At 35.4% G+C, this 8,780-nt stretch overlaps 1 pseudogene; it reads left to right on the top strand.

Moving 5' to 3' along the window:
* Positions 1–6,619: 6,619 nt before the first annotated feature.
* On the top strand, positions 6,620–8,058 carry LOC149148721 (AT-hook motif nuclear-localized protein 16 pseudogene; annotated as a pseudogene).
* The last annotated feature ends 722 nt before the right edge of the window (positions 8,059–8,780 follow it).

Here is an 8,780-nt window from a genome sequence, read left to right as displayed (position 1 = left end):
GCCTGGAAAATCTGCCCTCACAAGTAAAATATTTCATGATGATTTTCATCATGGGGGCATACTTGTCCTCAAGGAATCTGAAAGGAAAAATTCTTTTTGCCTCATTTCTATACCTGGATTTGATATAAGGCTGATAATGATGTTCATCTAGGTCCTGTGCCTTGTACCATTTCTACCCTACATTTGGAATCCTGGTTGCATCTACAATAATGGAGGGTGAGACTGTGAATACCACCCCAACAAGGGTCACCCTGTTGTCCCAAAGATTGGCTACAAAGAACCTGGTGAGCTCAATATGGTGTTCAACTCTCTCTACATGCTCACAGAACTCATAGCACCGTAGATGTCTGAAACAAGTGAAAACTAACTGAGAGGCCTACAATTCTCTGAGGTTTGATGGCTCTTCCCTAATAATTCTTCCTCCCTTGTGTGGTTTTCTATGATGCTGAGGTCTATCTGTCAAACTGTCAGTGCCTATGTTTTCCTCCTCGTCATAGTCTCGGTCTTCTCTGTCCATGTTTACAAGCTTTGAGGTTGTACACTCCAAGAAAAGGGATGAAGGGAATGAGTAAGAGTGATTTAGGAGTGAGGGAATGGCAGATGACATTGTGAGGTATCTTGGTAGGCTAGAAAATGAAGGGAAGGATATGAATTATGAAAGTGAGTTAGAGGGGTTTGGGCCCTTTTTGAAATATAAGTTGTGGGATGAAGGATGAGGGGGTATAGATGTTATGGAGTGATGTAGTGAAGGGGTTTAGGGTTTAGTGATAGGTGGTGGGAAAAATAGAGAGGATTAGGGTTTCTAAAATGTCATTGAGGGAGAAACTAGGGTTTGACATTTGTCATGGTAAATTCCTTCAAACACTTCAATTGCAACTTCAATGATGAGGTAGAGGGAGTGCACTTACGTGTTTGAGAGATGAGAGGGTTCTTTGGAAGTTTTTATGAAGTTTGGACGCTTTTTAGTCTTTGTTGCTCAACACGCAACAGCAACTGCAGATGCGTAGCGCCACCTCTCACTGTGTAGCGCGGTGTAATTTTGCACTATTGAAACCTCCCAACATGCAGCGCCTAGCTTAGATGCACAGTGCCACCTCTTGAATGCGCAACACCACTTCAAGCCGATTTTTGACTGCCTTCCAGGTGTCCAAATTAGGCGTGGGATAGCTCGTTGGAAAGCTTGTCCTGTCGACTTTCCTGAACATTTTTTATTTTTCTATTTGGAGCTCACTTTTCCTATCAAAAGCTCAATCCCCCAAGACTGGTCAAAATGTGCAGAGTGAGGTTGCCAAAATGCAGAGTGTTGTATTAGTCCACTTTTGGAGGTCTTCCTCAACTCCAAATTGAGCTCATGATAGCTCATTGGAAAGCTCCCTATGTGTAGTTATCATTTGACTCATCAAAAAAGTCTTTTCGACATTCTAGCTAGGAGAAATCTTCATTTTCCGAAGGTCACTCTAGAAGTGTAGCAACTCTCTTGTGGAAAATGATTGTTTGGACATTTCTCCCAAACCATGGGACCTATGTAAAACCTGAAGGAGGTTTTTCTTCTTGGGTCTATGATGGAAAAAATCCTCTCTCACTTTTGTCAAATTCATATTTTCCTTCTGAGAAACAACATTTCAATAAAAGTTATCCCGATATGTGGAACAGGGGATTTTTAGAAATGAAGGGAAATTAAGGCAATGAGGGGATTCTAAATTCTTGAGAAAATTTTGGGAAGTAGGGAGGGATGTTAGGAAGCAGGGGAAAGTGGAATTTCAAGAAATTAGTGAGGGAAAGGGGTCCAAACGGGAAAAACACAGGCCTAACCTAGAAAAGTGTCAAATTGTAGCAATAGTCCAAATGGGCAAAACACATGCCTAACCTAGAAAAGTGTCAAATTGTAGCAATAGTCCAAATGGGCAAAACACAGTCCAAATTGTAGCAATAGGCTAGGGTTTGTGGGAAAATGATGAATTTGAGGGATATTAGTGATGGGAAGTGTTTAACAAGGTATATTAAGGATAGGGGAAGGTTTATGAGCATTAAGATACAAGTTTTGTTGATGATTTGACCATCTAAGAAAAATTACCTTCAGAACCCTAGGAGAGGAAAATGAGGCTTACCTAAGCACAACTGAAGCACAAAAAAGTTGTAAAATGACCCATTGGAACTTGAAATAATGATGAAAACTCTTTCAATGATGGTACACTCAGCTGAATGGTGAAATGGACCAATACATGGAAAACTTTGGAAGGAGTGAAAATAATCCTAGACCTAATACCTAGTGACCAAATTTTACTTGAAGACTCACTAAAATGACAAAAATTTGGCATTGACACCCCAAGACCACTTTATAAGAGCATATTTGATCATTGGTGGAAGGCTGCAAAGACTAACACTAACAGATATCACACCTAGCTTTAACTTAGCTTAGGTTTACAAAAATGTAGTACACAAGGGAGGGGTGTTACAACAAGATTCAACATTATTATTACACTCATTATTTACCAAGAGAATTGGTGTTGTAAGGCCCTCCCATATTATCTACTGTTGATCTCATTTCTCACGATAGTTGTTGCCGTTAAAGTCTCCCCACTAGCAAGAAGGAAATCAACCAAGAAAAATGTAAATAGACATTAATTACCATGCACATTTCTCTGCAGCTCCCCAACTATACACAAAATATTTTTCTTTATGTCCTTCCAAAACCTTTATTCTTTCCCTTTCCTTTTCTCACTCAAGATTTTGCATGGTATGGTTTTCAAGGTAGTTCAAATATTTCCACCCTAACTAAATCCAGATGAACTGTTAAACACGATTAAACTATATTAAATTATTAATATTTATAATGAATGCAAAGAGTAAATAGTTATAGAGATATTACAAAATTAGATATCACTCATTGCCTTGTAGGTTTCAGGTAATATTATAATATATATATATATATATATATATATATATATATATATATATATATGCACTAACACACCCACCATGTGTAATTTTTCAATATTAAAATATCTTTTTAAAGTATAAATAAATTGAGCATAGTGGAAATCCCCTCAAGCACTTTGATTATGTGTACTACAAAGGTAAACAAATGATATATATATAGAAAAGAGTCTGAATATATAATCGTCACTTTTATCAATTGCTTTTTGTAACATGTATATAACTTTTTCTAAACATATATAATATTATGTATATACTTTTTCAAACCAATATATATACATAATTCATACTGAAATATTTTATTTTATATAAACATTATCATATTTTATATACAAATTACATCTTCAACATTATTTTTATTGAAAATTAAATAAATAAAATAATTCCCTTTTGTTATTAAAAAAAATATAATTTTTATTTTAATTATTTATTTTTTAATATAGAAATATTTTATTATAATCCATATTAATCTATTCTTTAGTTTTATATATATCTATATATATAATTATTAATATAAATATTAAAATAACTAGTCTAATCTTAAATTAAAATATTTTTAAAAATTATAAAAATTATACGTTTTTATATATAATATTCTTTTAATATAAAATTATTTTATTTTTTGCACATCAAAATGATTTTACCATCCTATAATAATAACAATCAAAGTATATTTTTAATTATGAGTTCGTTGTATATATAAAAATTAAAAATAACGAATCCTTGTTCATATTTATAAAACTGTCTTTTTATTATTTAACAATTAACCCCAGGAAAAGGAATTAACTATATTCATAATTGATTAGGTCATAAGTCCTTTTCAATTTTAGTAATATATATATATAAATAAATAAAAGTAAACCTATTTTGATTTTGAAAGTATCAAATGCAGAAAAGAATTAGATTCTTTTAATATAATTTTTGCTATTATTTAATATTAAAGAACTAATATATAATATGCAATTAAATGATTAAAAAAATAATTAACAAATTTTTTGTGAGGACAGATTTATATTAGTAATTGAATGGATACATTATATAATGAATATGCAATTAAATGATTAAAAAAATAATTAACAAATTTTTTGTGAGGACAGATTTATATTAATAATTGAATGGATACATTATATAATGAAATTGGTAGATATTAGAATAAAAATATTTAGAAATGTTGGAATTTGTCAGAAAGAGAAGACAATGTGTAACGGTATTTATTTGTAAAGATTTAGATGGCAGTTAATTACAAATTTATTAATATTATAATAATAGTAGAAAAACATAATAATGGTTAAATTAATAAAAAGTAAAATATAATAAAAATAAAAACTTTATATGCTTCAATTTGTTATCTTATAATTTAATTTTAAATTTTAAATTTCTATTTAATCATATAAATTATAATAATAATTTATATTAATATTTATTATATTGAAAAAAAATGTGTTGATTAATAGTATATATAATTATATAGAGACAAATTGTACACTATGTAAAAGAAATTTGACTACCAAATGACCATTTATGCAAGTCATCATAAACATTATTTTAAAATAATTTTAAAATATATATTTTTGCAGACATTTATTTAAATACACATCTAATATTTTCAAAAATTATAAATTATTTTATTATTCATCCTCATAAAAGAATGTGAAGAGTGTATTTCTATTTACAAGTTTTGGTTAGTTTGTTAAATTGGATGCTATGAGAGGCGCTCCAATGATAATCTGACGTTGTAGTGGGGTGGAGGACTCTCAATAATAATAGCAGAAAGTTAATTTTATTTAAAATAGGTAATTAAAATAATAAATTTATTCGATTTGATATGTGATATTGAATTTTGGTTTTAATTTTGTAACTTTTTATTTCAGGAAAATAAATTATAATAAAGATTTATATTGGTAATTATTATATTTGAGAATATTTTATTTAAATTTCATTAACAAACATATTAATATTTAATAATTACTATATATATATAACCAATCAATCAATGCTATGTATATATTATTAAAAAATAAAAGAGAAAAAAAATAGAAATTATATTGAAGAAAAATGTCCAACTATATGTATTATTAATGTTTTAATTCAAGAAACTCTAAAAAATTGTTTAATTTTCGTCAAAACCCCCTCTGGGCCTCAAGGGTGGGTGGCATCAAGATGCTCGGTTTTGGCTCAACCTTTGCAGATTAAGGAGGAGATCATCATGGGAAGTAAGGACACTATCAAACACACTATAGGTACCCCACCCTCGATTATCTCTCTATGTTGACTAGCACTAAGAATAAAATGAACATAGCTAGGATTAGAAGTAACTCTCACGAGCTTCGGAGTAAGACCGGGCGGTGGTCTACTACGATCTGTGGGATGATAGAATTTGTTAGATTTGTGATACTAAGGTGGAAGATGAAAAGCACTTCCTTATCTCTTTATGTTGACTAGCACTAAGAATAAAATCAACATAGCTAGGATTAGAACTAACTTGCATGAGCTTCAAAGTGAGACCAGGCGGTGGTCTACTACCAAGACTCCGTGGGATGATAGAATTTGTCAGATTTGTGATACTAAGGTGGAAGATGAAAAGCACTTCCTTTTAGACTATCTGACTCTTGCCCACATCTGCTCTCAATTCCCTATCATCAACCACACCTCCAATCTTCATGACTTATTATGCCAGCCCAACTATAGCAGGCTTCTCTTGTATCACTCTTGCCCACATCCGCTCTCAATTCCCTATCATCATCCACATCTCCAATCTTCTTGACTTATCAAGCCAACCCAACTATAGCAGGTTTCTCTTGTATCACATAAACAAGAGTTTGAAGAATGACAATTAGACTATATTTTATTGAGGTCGATAGACCACATTCACCTTAGTGGACGTTAATCATCATCATCCTCATCAATAAAATAAAAAATAAAATATTTATATATATAGAAATCTATACTTTATATAAATTTAAATAATATTATTAAGAATTATTATCTATTCATCTATCTATAGATATACTAAATACTAAAAGGAAAGAAATTTCTTATCAACATTTTCTTAAATTTTGTGTTCATAAAGAAAAGCTTATTCTATGTTGATATAATTTAAATACTAAAAAAATTTAGTATGAACGCTACTTTTTTTTTAATGAATTCTTAAATTTATGTGTTCTTAATATTTTTTTAGTAACTGAGTAATTATGTTAATATTTTAAATTTAGATTATCAATTAAATTTAATTTTAATAATTAAAAAATTATTTATATTCCTCATTCGATTAAATTCCTACCTTTAACTTGTCTCAAAAAGTAAAAAAAACCGCCCTCCGAGGAGAAAAGCCTCTCCACTTTCATTCAAATAAATTTGACACCACCGGCGTCAAAACCGGATGCCATTGGAGGCCACCGTTAGGTGACGTAGCTAATGAACAAAAACATTAGACCACTTGGTTGCCCCGGCTACGATAGATGCCCTATGTTCGAGGCAGTCTGCAATGGTCTAAGATGGATGGTACCAGTGATTTGAGAGGAAGTTTGAAGGGTGTCCGTGGCACGATAGAAATTACAGAAAAACCTTTCGAGTGAAAGAGGAGTCAGGATTGTCGGAAATAAGTACAAGGGCGATGACCCCACATGCACATTGCCCCACTCGAAAACCCTAACCCTAACACGCTTTCGAAACCTACCGTCACAAATAAACACCGTCTCTCAAAAACTGCTATACAATGTGGTTTTCTCGTGCACGCACAGCGCAGCAGACACGGTGGTTTTATCCTTTAGGTTCAGTTTTGTTTCCCTTCTTTTCTGCTTCTCAGGAAGATCAGAGGCGACGGGGAAGGCATTCCAGACCAGCTTTATGCTTTGCAAGAATCGAAACCCTACTCGATTGAACGGGGCTGTTTGATCGCATTAGCATACAGAACTAGCAAGGCTTGGTTGGAGTCAGCCAAAAGTTTAAAATTGGATGTCAAGATCGTGTAAGGATTCAGAGAATTTGGTGTAGCGAATTCAGGGACGCAGCCCTGGCAACCCAGTGGTGGGCGGGAAATGGGGCGATGGGGGGAATCGAACCAGGCGCCTATTCAGGGCAAGGGCCTGGGCTTATTTCGTGTCCAGTGCCCGGAAGTGGCCATGTTGATGGGCTTGAAACGAGGGACTTTCTTATTTCCGAAGAGGAGATCGGCGGCAGCAGCCAATTGAAGAAACGAAAGCGAGAGATTAACAATGGTCACAACAGCGATTATGAGGGCAAGTCTGACCAGCGCGATGTGCTGGAGGCAGAGACAAGCAGGAGGTCTCGCGGCAGGCCGCCGGGGTCCAAGAACAAGCCCAAGCTCCCGACAATTGTCCACCAGGAGAGCGGCAACGCTCTCAGAGCTGACGTGCTGGAGATCGGTGACGGTTGCGACGTAGCGGAGAGCTTGGCGATGTTCGCACGCAGGCGGCACTGGGGACTCTCCATTCTCAGCGGAAGCGGGACAGTGAACAACGTTACCCTGCGGCAACCGGCCACGGCTAGCGCAATCGTGACCTTGCACGGACGGTTCGAGATCTTATCCCTTTCTGGGGCATTTCTGCCCACGGCGGAGCTTTCTGGGGCTACAGGCCTCACAATTTATGTGGCGGGCGGACAGGGACGAGTTGTGGGAGGGAGCGTGGTGGGCGCCCTGTTGGCCTCCGGCCCTATCGTGGTTATGGCTGCCACATACCGTGTAACCCCTTACGATCGATTGCCCCTAGAGGACGACGAGGAGCAGACCCCTATGCAGCTCCACCCTCCCGGAGGACTTTCCCAATCATTCACTCTGGCGGCACTACAGCAGCAGCAACATATACCTGTTCCGTCAAGAATGCCCGTTTTCAACATTCCCCCAAATCTGCTCGGCGATGGTCAACTGGCTAATGACATCTAGGCCTCGGCACAGCATCCCTGATCGCTATAATGATAAAAGTATCCCCTGCTGGTCTTTTTGACAGGTTCACTTAATAGATAATCTCATCCATAGCTTTGTGTACGAATTATATTAGTTAGGGTTTCTTGTGTACAAATTATGCTCAGACTTGTATATAGTCTTTTATTCTGTTCAGGGCAAGTTAGACCTAATTTGGGTTATAAATTCGGTTATGATCATCTCTGTTCCGTTTCAGGTTTACTATAGTCCACTTCTTTTGTTTTGCCGGCTTGTTTGTGTTGGATAATTTTATTCTTTGAACGAGTTCTTCCATTCGGCTCAGAACACTTGTTTAGGTTACTTCTCAATTTGTGTTTTATTTTGTGCTAAGCCACCCAATTCGGAGCATCTCTGAAGCCCTTTGCATGTCTTGATGCCCGTGCTAAAGGCTTGTCTAAGCTATTGCAGCTTCTTGCAACAAACTCGAGGCCATGAGACCTGATGGTTATTGAAAGATAATCAACACATTAGAGCTATCTTTTATCCGAGGTGGGGTTTGAGGCCTCTTAACTTTCAGAAACAATATTTTCATACACTGCAAATGTTTTCAGGAACCTCACGGAGGAATTGAGGTGAGCGGCAACTAAGCTTCATATATATTTCGTCACTTCAATGTCCGTGTAAGGAAACCATGCGACCAAAAAGCAGAAAATTCGATGCGACGCTAATCCACGCTTTCAAATTAGGATGAAACATATTTCGATGGTTTTTTGTTTGTCAACACCAAATTAGGATGAAACATATTTCGATGGTTTTTCGTTTGTCAACACGTTTTGGGCAACTTCATGGTGGCAAAACATTTTAGAGGTACTATATTTGGTTTTGGTGGACTGTTTTGGGCAACTTCATGGTGGCAAAACATTTTAGAGGTACTATATTTGGTTTTGGTGGACTATTTTTC

This window comes from Pinus tabuliformis, chromosome 9 (genome assembly GCF_031772625.1).
Source record: "Pinus tabuliformis cultivar Carrire ecotype Pingquan chromosome 9, CPIR1, whole genome shotgun sequence".
Taxonomy (NCBI): domain Eukaryota; kingdom Viridiplantae; phylum Streptophyta; class Pinopsida; order Pinales; family Pinaceae; genus Pinus; species Pinus tabuliformis.
Note: the sequence above shows the minus strand (reverse complement) of the source record. Positions and strands in the feature narration are given on the sequence as shown.